At 39.6% G+C, this 9,741-nt stretch overlaps 1 long non-coding RNA gene across 1 annotated transcript in view; it reads left to right on the top strand.

Moving 5' to 3' along the window:
* The window catches only part of LOC129392516 (uncharacterized), a 34,669-nt gene extending 29,453 nt beyond the window's left edge, over window positions 1-5,216 (top strand). The window contains exon 3 of the long non-coding RNA XR_008618516.1: window positions 4,040-5,216. This is a non-coding gene — a long non-coding RNA (uncharacterized lncRNA). The remainder of the gene's footprint in view (window positions 1-4,039) is intronic.
* Window positions 5,217-9,741: the final 4,525 nt, after the last annotated feature.

Genomic DNA, 9,741 nt, shown 5'->3' on the forward strand with positions numbered 1-9,741 from the left:
CTCAACAAAATACTAGCAAACAGAATCCAACAGCACATTAAAAGGATCATACACCATGATCAAGTGGAGTTTATCCCAGGAATGCAAGGATTCCTCAATATACGCAAATCTATCAATGTGATACACCATATTAACAAATTGCAGGAGAAAAACCATATGATCCTCTCAATAGATACAGAAAAAGCCTTTGACAAAATTCAACACCCATTTATGATACAAACCCTCCAGAAAGTAGGCATAGTGGGAACTTACCTCAACATAATATAGGCCAAATATGACAAACCCACAGCCAACATCGTTCTTAATGCTGAAAAACTGAAACCACTTCCACCAAGATCAGAAACAAGAAAAGGTTGCCCACTCTCACTGCTATTATTCAACTTAGTTTTGGAAGTTTTAGCCACAGCAATCAGAGGAGAAAAAGAAATAAAAGGAATCCAAATCAGAAAAGAAGAAGTAAAGCTGTCGCTGTTTGCAGATGACTTGATACTATACACAGAGAATCCTAACGACTCTACCAGAAAACTACTAAAGCTAATCAATGAATTTGGTAAGTAGCAGGATACAAAATTAATGCACAGAAATCTCTTGCATTCCTATACACTAATGATGAAAAATCTGAAAGAGAAATTAAGGAAACACTCCCATCTACGATTGCAACAAAAAGAGTAAAATACCTAGGAATAAACCTAACTAAGGAGACAAAAGACATGTGTGCAGAAAACTATGACACTGATGAAAGAAATTAAAGATGATACAAACAGATGGAGAGAGACACCATGTTCTTGGATTGGAAGAATCAACATTGTGAAAATGACTATACTACCCAAAGCAATCTATAGATTCAATGCAATCCCTATCAAACTACTAATGGCATTTTTCACAGAACTAGAACAAAAAAGTCACAATTTGTATGGCAACACAAAAGACCCTGAATAGCCAAAGCAATCTTGAGAAAGAAAAACGGAGCTGGAGGAATCAGGCTCCCTGACTTCAGACTATATTACAAAGCTACAGTAATCAAGACAGTATGGTACTGGCACAAAAACAGAAATACAGATCAATGGAACAGGACAGAAAGCCCAGAGTAAACCCACGCACATATGGTCACCTTATCTTTGATAAAGGAGGCAAGAATATACACTGGAGAAAAGCCAGCCTCTTCAATAAATGGTGCTGGGAAAACTGGACAGGTACATGTAAAAGTATGAAATTAGAACACTCCCTCTCCCAGACTTCAGACTATACTACAAAGCTACAGTAATCAAGACAGTATGGTACTGGCACAAAAACAGAAATATAGATCAATGGAACAGGATAGAAAGCCCAGACATAAACCCATGCAGATATGGTCACCTTATTTTTGATAAAGGAGGCAAGAATATACAATGGAGAAAAGACAGCCTCTCTTCCGGAAAACTGGACAGCTACATGTAAAAGAATGAAATTAGAACACTCCCTAACACCATACACAAAAATAAACTCAAAATAAACTTTAGGGCTTCCCTGGTGGCGCAGTGGTTGAGAGTCCGCCTGCCGATGCAGGGGACACGGGTTTGTGCCCCGGTCTGGGAAGATCCCACATGCTGCGGAGCGGCTGGGCCCGTGAGCCATGGCCACTGAGCCTGCGCGTCCGGAGCCTGTGCTCCGCAATGGGAGGGGCCACAACAGCGAGAGGCCCGCATACCGCAAATAAAAAAAAAATAAAAAAATAAAAAAATAAACTTTAAATACATTTAAAGACCTAAATGTAAGGCCAGACACTATAAAACTCTTAGAGGAAAACATAGGCAGAACACTCTATGACATACATCACAGCAAGTTCCTTTATGACCCACCTCCTAGAGAAATGGAAATAAAAACAAAAATAAACAAATGAGACCTAATGAAACTTAAAAGCTTTTGCACAGGAAAGGAAACCATAAACAAGACGAAAAGACAACCCTCAAAATGGTAGAAAATATTTACAAATGAAGCAACAGACAAAGGATTTTTCTGCAAAATTTACAAGCAGCTCATGCAGCTCAATATCAAAAAACCGAACAACCCAATCCAAAAAATGGGCAGAACACCTAAATAGACATTTCTCCAAAGAAGATATACAGATTGCCAACAAACACATGAAAGGATGCTCAACATCACTAATCATTAGAGAAATGCAACTAAAAATTACAATGAGGTATCACCTCACACCGGTCAGAATGGCCATCATCAAAAAATCTACAAACAATAAACGCTGGAGAGGGTGTGGAGAAAAGGGAACCCTGTTGCACTGTTGGTGGGAATGTGAATTGATACAGCCACTATGGAGAATAGTATGGAGGTTCCTTAAAAAACTAAAAGTAGAACTACCATACGACCCAGCAATCCCACTACTGGGCATATACCCTGAGAAAACCATAATTCAAAAAGAGTCATGTACCACAATGTTCATTGCAGCTCTATTTACAATAGCCAGGACACGGAAGCTACCTAATTGTCCATCAACAGATGAATGCATAAAGAAGATGTGGCACATATATACAATGGAATATTACTCAGCCATAAAAAGAAACAAAACTGAGTTATTTGTAGTGAGGTGGATGGACATAGAGACTGTCATTCAGAGTGAAGTTAGCCAGAAAGAGTAAAACAAATACTGTATGCTAACACATATATATGGAATCTAAAAAAAAAATGGTTATGAAGAAACTAGGGGCGGGACAGGAGTAAAGAAGCAGACGTAGAGATGGACTTGAGGACACGGGGAGGGGGAAGGGTAACCTGGGATGAAGTGAGAGAGTGGCATGGACTTATATACACTACCAAATGTAAAATAGATAGCTAGTGGGAAGCAGCCACATAGCACAGGGAGATCAGCTTGGTGCATTTTGACCACCTAGCAGGGTGGGATAGGGAGAGTGGGAGGCAGACGCAACAGGGAGGAGATATGGGGATATATATATCTATGTATAGCTGACTCACTTTGTTATAAAGGAGAAACTAACACATCATTGTAAAGCAATTATACTCCAATAAAGATGTTAAAAAAAAAAGTAGTTTGCATGTGCTAACCCCAGACTCCCAATCCATCCCTCCCCCAATTGCCCTCCCCCTTGGCAACCAGCAGTCTGTTTTCTGTCTATGAGTCTGTTTCTGTTTCATAGATAAGTTCATTTGTGTCATATTTTAGTGGAATGCCCCTTTGGCTTGGTAATTAAGGCAATAGGTCTAGTGAAGCGTGTTGCTTAAACCACTGAGAAGAGCCATCATTACCATCGTGAGCCACATTCTCTAATATTGATTGAAAATTGACTGCATTTCTGGCATTGCACAGTTCTCTAGTCATTTCTGTTAGAGCAGCATTTGCTGTGACAGATGAAGTGTACACATAGGATGCTGATGAAGACCCGGAAGTCACTGTTATCGTTGCGCAGGCCAAGGAAAAACATGACTCTGCTGTACATCCTCATTATCTCACTCTGGCCGTTTTGTTCTCAAAAGACTTGTGGGCAGGTAGCCTCGGTGAAGTTCATCACTTATCAGCTGGCAAATCAGCTGAGCATAACTTGGTTATCTGATTCTCCGTTTCAGAGGACTGATGGGTTACTTTCTCAGAAGGGCGTGACAATTCATCAGGAAAAGGAGTGAGCGAAGGTTCCCAGAAAATGCCTTGCTTGTCCCCCTGAGGTTCCTCTATCACTGGAGCCAAATGTTAGCCCCAGTGGTCTTGAATAACAAGAAGGGTCCTGGCCCTTTGGGGGAAAGAAATAGGCCCTTTGTAATTTTTAAAGTGTCCTGATAGGAAATCAAATAGTTATAGCCCAGATCATTTTAACAATAAGTGCCTCAATTGGAAATGTTTGCAGCCAGTTCTGAGTTTTCCATTAGCAGACAAATGCCCAGATCCCTTGGTAGGGTAGGACCCTGTCATTTCAAATGTCTTCGCTACACTTTGTTCCATGGTTAGTTAGTTAAGAGCTTTTCCTGCTTCCCAAACCAGTTAGTACCTATGGGACAACTCTATTGATTAAATATCTAAATGTTTTTTTTTCTACAGCCACAAGATTACTCAATGAATTGAAGACCTACTGGTTCAGCTAATTTCTTGATTTGGTTGTAAAACTAAGCACTCCAAGACTGAAAAGCAAGATCACTGGACACAGAATTCTGTCTCCTTTTACCCCAGGAAATCGATCTTAGGCAAAAATGTGAAGTAAGCATAGCTTACGTCAGCACACAGCAGCCTCTAAGCTTCCAATACAATTGTTCTCTTTTCTCCTCTCCATATAGCTGCTTCCTCAGGTTTGCTTTCATACCTCCAGACTCCTCTCAGTTAACAAGAATAGGAGAATGCTGGAGTATGCATGCTCTTTTCCAGTACAATGTGATGTTTTATTTTTTTAATTATTTATAAGAATGCTTGATGCAAAACAACAAATGTCTAATAGCATCTCACACATTTATAACAGGACAGTGGGGATAAGATTTGCTCTTAGGATCCTTCCAAGGTTCTCTCCCCTCAAACCAATAAGCAGCCCACCTCCTCACTAACCTTACTGAAACACCATTCGGCTATAGGTTCACAATCCATTACCCAATTTGGGGGCATAATAAGAGAGCTTAGTGCTTGCTGTAAACAAGGCTTTCTGAAATCTTCCAAGGAATTAACAGAGTAGAAAGGCAATTCACCATTCCCTGCTGGAAGATACAGGGGATCTGTGAGAAAGTCTTCTCTCTCTCTTTCTCTCTCTCTCTCTCTCTTTCTCTCTCTCTCTCTCTCTTTCTCTCTCTCACATACACACACTTTAAGAAAGAATAATGGGAATAGAGAATGCTGGTGTATAAAGGCAGCAAATGTGAATCTTTTTTTTGTTCAGAAACATCCTTCTCTCTTACTTCATAATCAAGAATAGTACCTAAAGTATGGCTGGCACACAGTAGTCGCTCAAAATATTTGTTAAATGACTGGAAAAGTGATTATCAAGTATTTGGATGCAGTCTGAAGACACTTTTTTTAAATTGAAGTATAGCTGATTTACAGTGCTGTGTTAAAAATGTCTGTTGTACAGCAGAGTGATTCAGCTATACCTATATATACATTATTTTTTAAATATTCTTTTCCATTATGGTTTGTCTTAGGATATTGAATATAGTTCCCTGTGCTATACAATAGGACCTTGCTGTTTATCCATTCTATATGTAATAGTTTGCATCTGCTAACCCCAAAATCCCACTCCAACCCTCCCCCACCCCCTGCCCCCTTGGCAACCACAAGTCTGTTCTCTGTCTGTGAGTCTCTTTTGTAGATAAGTTCATTTGTGTCATATTTAAGATTCCGCATGTAAGTGACATCATACAGTATTTGTCATTCTCTTTCTGACTTACTTCACTCTGTATGACAGTCTCTAGGTCCATCCACCTCACTACAAATAACTCAATTTGGTTTCTTTTTATGGCTGAGTAGTATTCCATTGTATATATATGTACCACATCTCCTTTATCCATTCATCAAGACACAGTGTTTTTTGATCTGGGAGACTTGTGAGTTAAGGTCTAAAGAAATTCTTATTCAAAAAGTTTAAGTATTAGGAGTCGATAATAATTTCTCATTACTGTTTGAAGTGTCATATCAATCCTTATTTTCCCACCTAAAAAAATTTTTTTAAGTATCACCCCACCCAAGATAAATGAAAACTTACATTCACACAAAGAGCTGTACACAGATGTTTATAGTGGCTTTATCTGCACTCACCGAAAACTAAAAACAATCTAAATGTCCCTCAGACACAGAAGGGATGGACTAACTGTGGTACATCCCTACCCTGGAACACTACTCAGCAACAAAAATGAGCATATGAATGTACTAACACACACAACACAGATGCATACAAAAGCATTACCCTAAGTGAAAAGAGCCAGAGTTAACAGGCTGTACGTTATGTAACTCTATTTATCTGACATTCTTGCCAAGACAGAACTCTAGGGACAGCATTGCCTATGGCTGAGTACGGGATGGCAGGGAATTGGTAGGTGTGATTGACTTATTTTATGTCTTGATGGTGATGGTGGTTATTCAACTGTCTGCATTTGTGAAAACTCACACAGATGCGTGCACTAAAAAGGGTGAATTACACTGTATGCAAATTACACCTTAACTGTTTTTTTAATTAAAGGAAAGCTATAACACTGCTTGCAGCTCAGTGAGGTAGATAGGTATTTTACAGGTATTCAGTGTTTGGTCCTGCCAAAATACATGTTTTTGTTGTTTGTTTGTTTGTTTTGAGGTTTAAATTTGGAACCAGCCAAGGCAGCATCTGCTTTGGGAGAGGAACGCAACGGAGGTTACCTCTGAAGGGATTCCTGTTTGGAGGCATTATTGAGGGGCCTGAGGGTCTAGTACTGCAAGGACTTTGAGATCCCCTGATCTAACTCACCATGATTGTATCTTTTACCTGGCAAGAGTGTCATAAGGATGAATTAGTCAATGCATGCAAAGAACTTTGAAGATGCAAAGCACCAGATGAGTTCTGGGGTGCCATGGTTAATGCTCAGACTGGACTGAAGACAAAAGCATTTTCAAAGCCAGTACCTGGGCAGGTTTTGCTATCACTCCATGTCAATTTTTCAACTGGCTCCTGCACAGCGATTACACAGCTCTGCATCTTTGTACTGAAGCATGGAGCTTCAAGTGAAAGAAGAAAGGCCCTGTGCAAATGTTATAAAAACAATGGTGAAGTGGCATCTTGGCTGATCGGACATTTCAAAGCCAAGAATTTCAAATCCAAGAACAAAGGTGTGAAAGTAAATACCTTAGGAGTAAATAGACCAAAACACATTACTGATGACAGACCATCTAACCCTGTGGAACAGATGTATGTTTCAAAGTATATTTCATACAAAGAATTATTCTATGGAGAATTTATTTTGGAGAAATAAGGAATCTCTTTATATTAAGGAATCAAATCTGAAAGAATATGATGGTTAAAACGGTTAGGTACAGATTAAGTCTAGACTAAGTGATGGTTAAGAATTGTATAGGTTAAATTTTCTTTTTTTTTTAACATCTTCATTGGAGTATAATTGCTTTACAATGGTGTGTTAGCTTCTCCTGTATAACAAAGTGAATCAGCTATACATATATCCCCATATCCCCTCCCCCTTGCATCTCCCTCCCTCCCTCCCTATCCCTAAATTTTCTTACAGAAGGCCAAGGTCTTTACCAGTAAGGTCTGCAGCTCAAGATTGATACAGCCAGGCTTTGAATTTTAAAAAACATTATATCCAGATAAAGAAATTTTGCCACCTGCAGCAACATGGATGGACTTGGAGGGCATTATGGTAAGTAAAATAAGTCAGACAGAGAAAGATCAATACTGTATGATATCACTTATATGTGGAATCTAAAAAGTATAACAAACTAGTGAATAAAGCAAAAAAGAGGCAGAGTCATAGAAATGGAGAACAAACTAGTGGTTACCAGTGGGGAGAGGGAAGTGGGGAGGGGCAAGCTAGGGAGAGAGGGGTAAAAGGGTTATTATGGGATTATATGAAATCATGTGTGTGAAACTTTTGAAAATTATAAAGCACTATAGAATTGAAAGAATCTGTCGTTCAATAAAAAGAAGAAAAAGAATAAAGATAAAGAAAAATAAACAAATAATTCAAAGATAAAAATTTTAAAAAATAAAAACATTGTATCAACATTTTCTATCTTCTCCCTCTCTCTTAACTCAAAACTCTCATGCATATTTATTTCCTTGTGTGTCTTGCCCTATTTCCAACATGAGATGCAATTCTTAAGAACTGTGGAAATAACCCTGGCTCTTCCAACCCATCAATTCAGCCTGAATGGGTGAATCAATTCACACTGTGTTCTCTCTTCCTATTTCCACTTCTGTTCAGCTCGTGATTCCCTCAGTTATAGTTCCTGCTCTCACCTTCTAAGGCTTTTCAGTTCAAAGGAATATTCTAAGGGATGCTAGCAGTTCTCACTAGTCCTGACACAAATAACTCCTGCTGCAGTGCCCTTTACAAACATGAAATGCAAAGTGCAGGGTCTCTTTCTCCGCGTGGAGGGTGGCATGTTCATGTCACTGGCACCGTTTGCCATGCTCTGGTGATCCTCTATTTAATGTACTAAATGTGGCAGCACATTAACAACATAAATAAAAGTCGAATGCCAACAAAGCTCTTTCAATGGAATCCCTTGGGAGCATCTTTCTGTAGAAGAGAGTCCAGGACTTTTTCCTTTAAGGAAACACATGTATTGTGCACTTGCCTTCTTCCAATATTCAAAATGAAGCCCCTCCAAATGGCTTACACACTGAAGTTTATAACCTCAGCCTGCACAAGTCCAGTGCATAAAGATCTACAGCCCGCAGGCAGAGCGAGGAAGCTTTCTAAAGATGAATCATTTTCATAAATGAGTGCAGAGGAAGGTCAGGCCAGGGGACAAGGAAGGTTACATGTGTGCCCGAGATAAGGCCCCATCCATCCTCCTCTTACTGTCAGGGCTTGATGGGTGAACACTGCCTTGAGCTTCCATAAAACATGTTGTTTGCAGAAAACTTGCAGGTGGTTCATAAAAAAGTCCAAACTGTTACCATGAAATTTATCTCCCACTGCGGGATCTGTTTATAATAGAAACGAAGGATCTCAAGTAGAAATTAAGTATCTCAGACTGACTTATATTGGCTGGGAGGATTGAAAAATTCAACCTGCTTCTCAATCGTTGCACTAAAAACATCAAAGTACTTGTACTGATGACATCTTGACAGATACAAGTACGTTCAAAAGAAAAAATAATGTCCATTGTATGCACAACCCTTTATCCCTGGGGGAAGAAGAGGCTAGGTGAGATTTTATTGGGAGAATTTAATCAGAAGACTGAACTCTTCATCACATTTTATTTCTGAAGAGGGTCAAGCATCCATTATTTACAACTTTCCCATCTGTATGGTCAAAGTGAAAAGGGCATCTCAATTTTTTAAAGTTGTTAGGAGATGTTTATTATCTTGAAGCTTAAAAGAGATTGGGGGCAGTGGTAATGTTGGCCATAATTTGAGTTATCTCCATATAGAAATTGAAGGGAAATGCTGAGGCAATTCATGTAGATAATTCAGACCCTAAAACCACGGGTACTTGAAATCAAGAGATAAGTGAGGAAGACGTGCTGAACTCTGTTTGGGTTTTTTTTTCCCACGTTGTGCTGGTAATTGGCTTCATTTCTCACATCACATGCCCGTATACCTGGACGGTGGTTTTAAGTTGCTGGAAATACTTAGGTCATACATTTAAATCAAATTGATGAACATAGCACATCTACAAGGCAGAATGTTGTGCTGAGTTTACAGAATCCGTGCATGTTCTAGCTGGAAGGGACTGCAGCCCAGGGTTCCAGCCCCCAAGGACAGGCATAGAAAGCGAAACCTCTACAAAAATAAGGAGTCATGTGTTCTCTCTACCTTGACAGTAGCAATGGTCCAGATCTTTATCCCACCCATATGTACACCCAAACCTCTCCTCCATTCTTTCACTCAAGATGGTTGGAGGTGTAGGGTCGGAGTATAAGGTGGGCTGAGAAACACTGTATCTAATCCAACACCTTTATTTGAATTATGAGAGTCATGAGACGTGGCTTTCAGCAATAGTGAGAAACCAAAGATGTTTTACTTCAATACCTTCTCAGTCCTCTCGTGTCTACTTTGACCTGCCTTCAACCTCTGCACTCTGGCCATCCAAGCCACACTGAGTCACTGT

Source organism: Physeter macrocephalus, chromosome 11 (genome assembly GCF_002837175.3).
Source record: "Physeter macrocephalus isolate SW-GA chromosome 11, ASM283717v5, whole genome shotgun sequence".
Lineage (NCBI taxonomy): Eukaryota > Metazoa > Chordata > Mammalia > Artiodactyla > Physeteridae > Physeter > Physeter macrocephalus.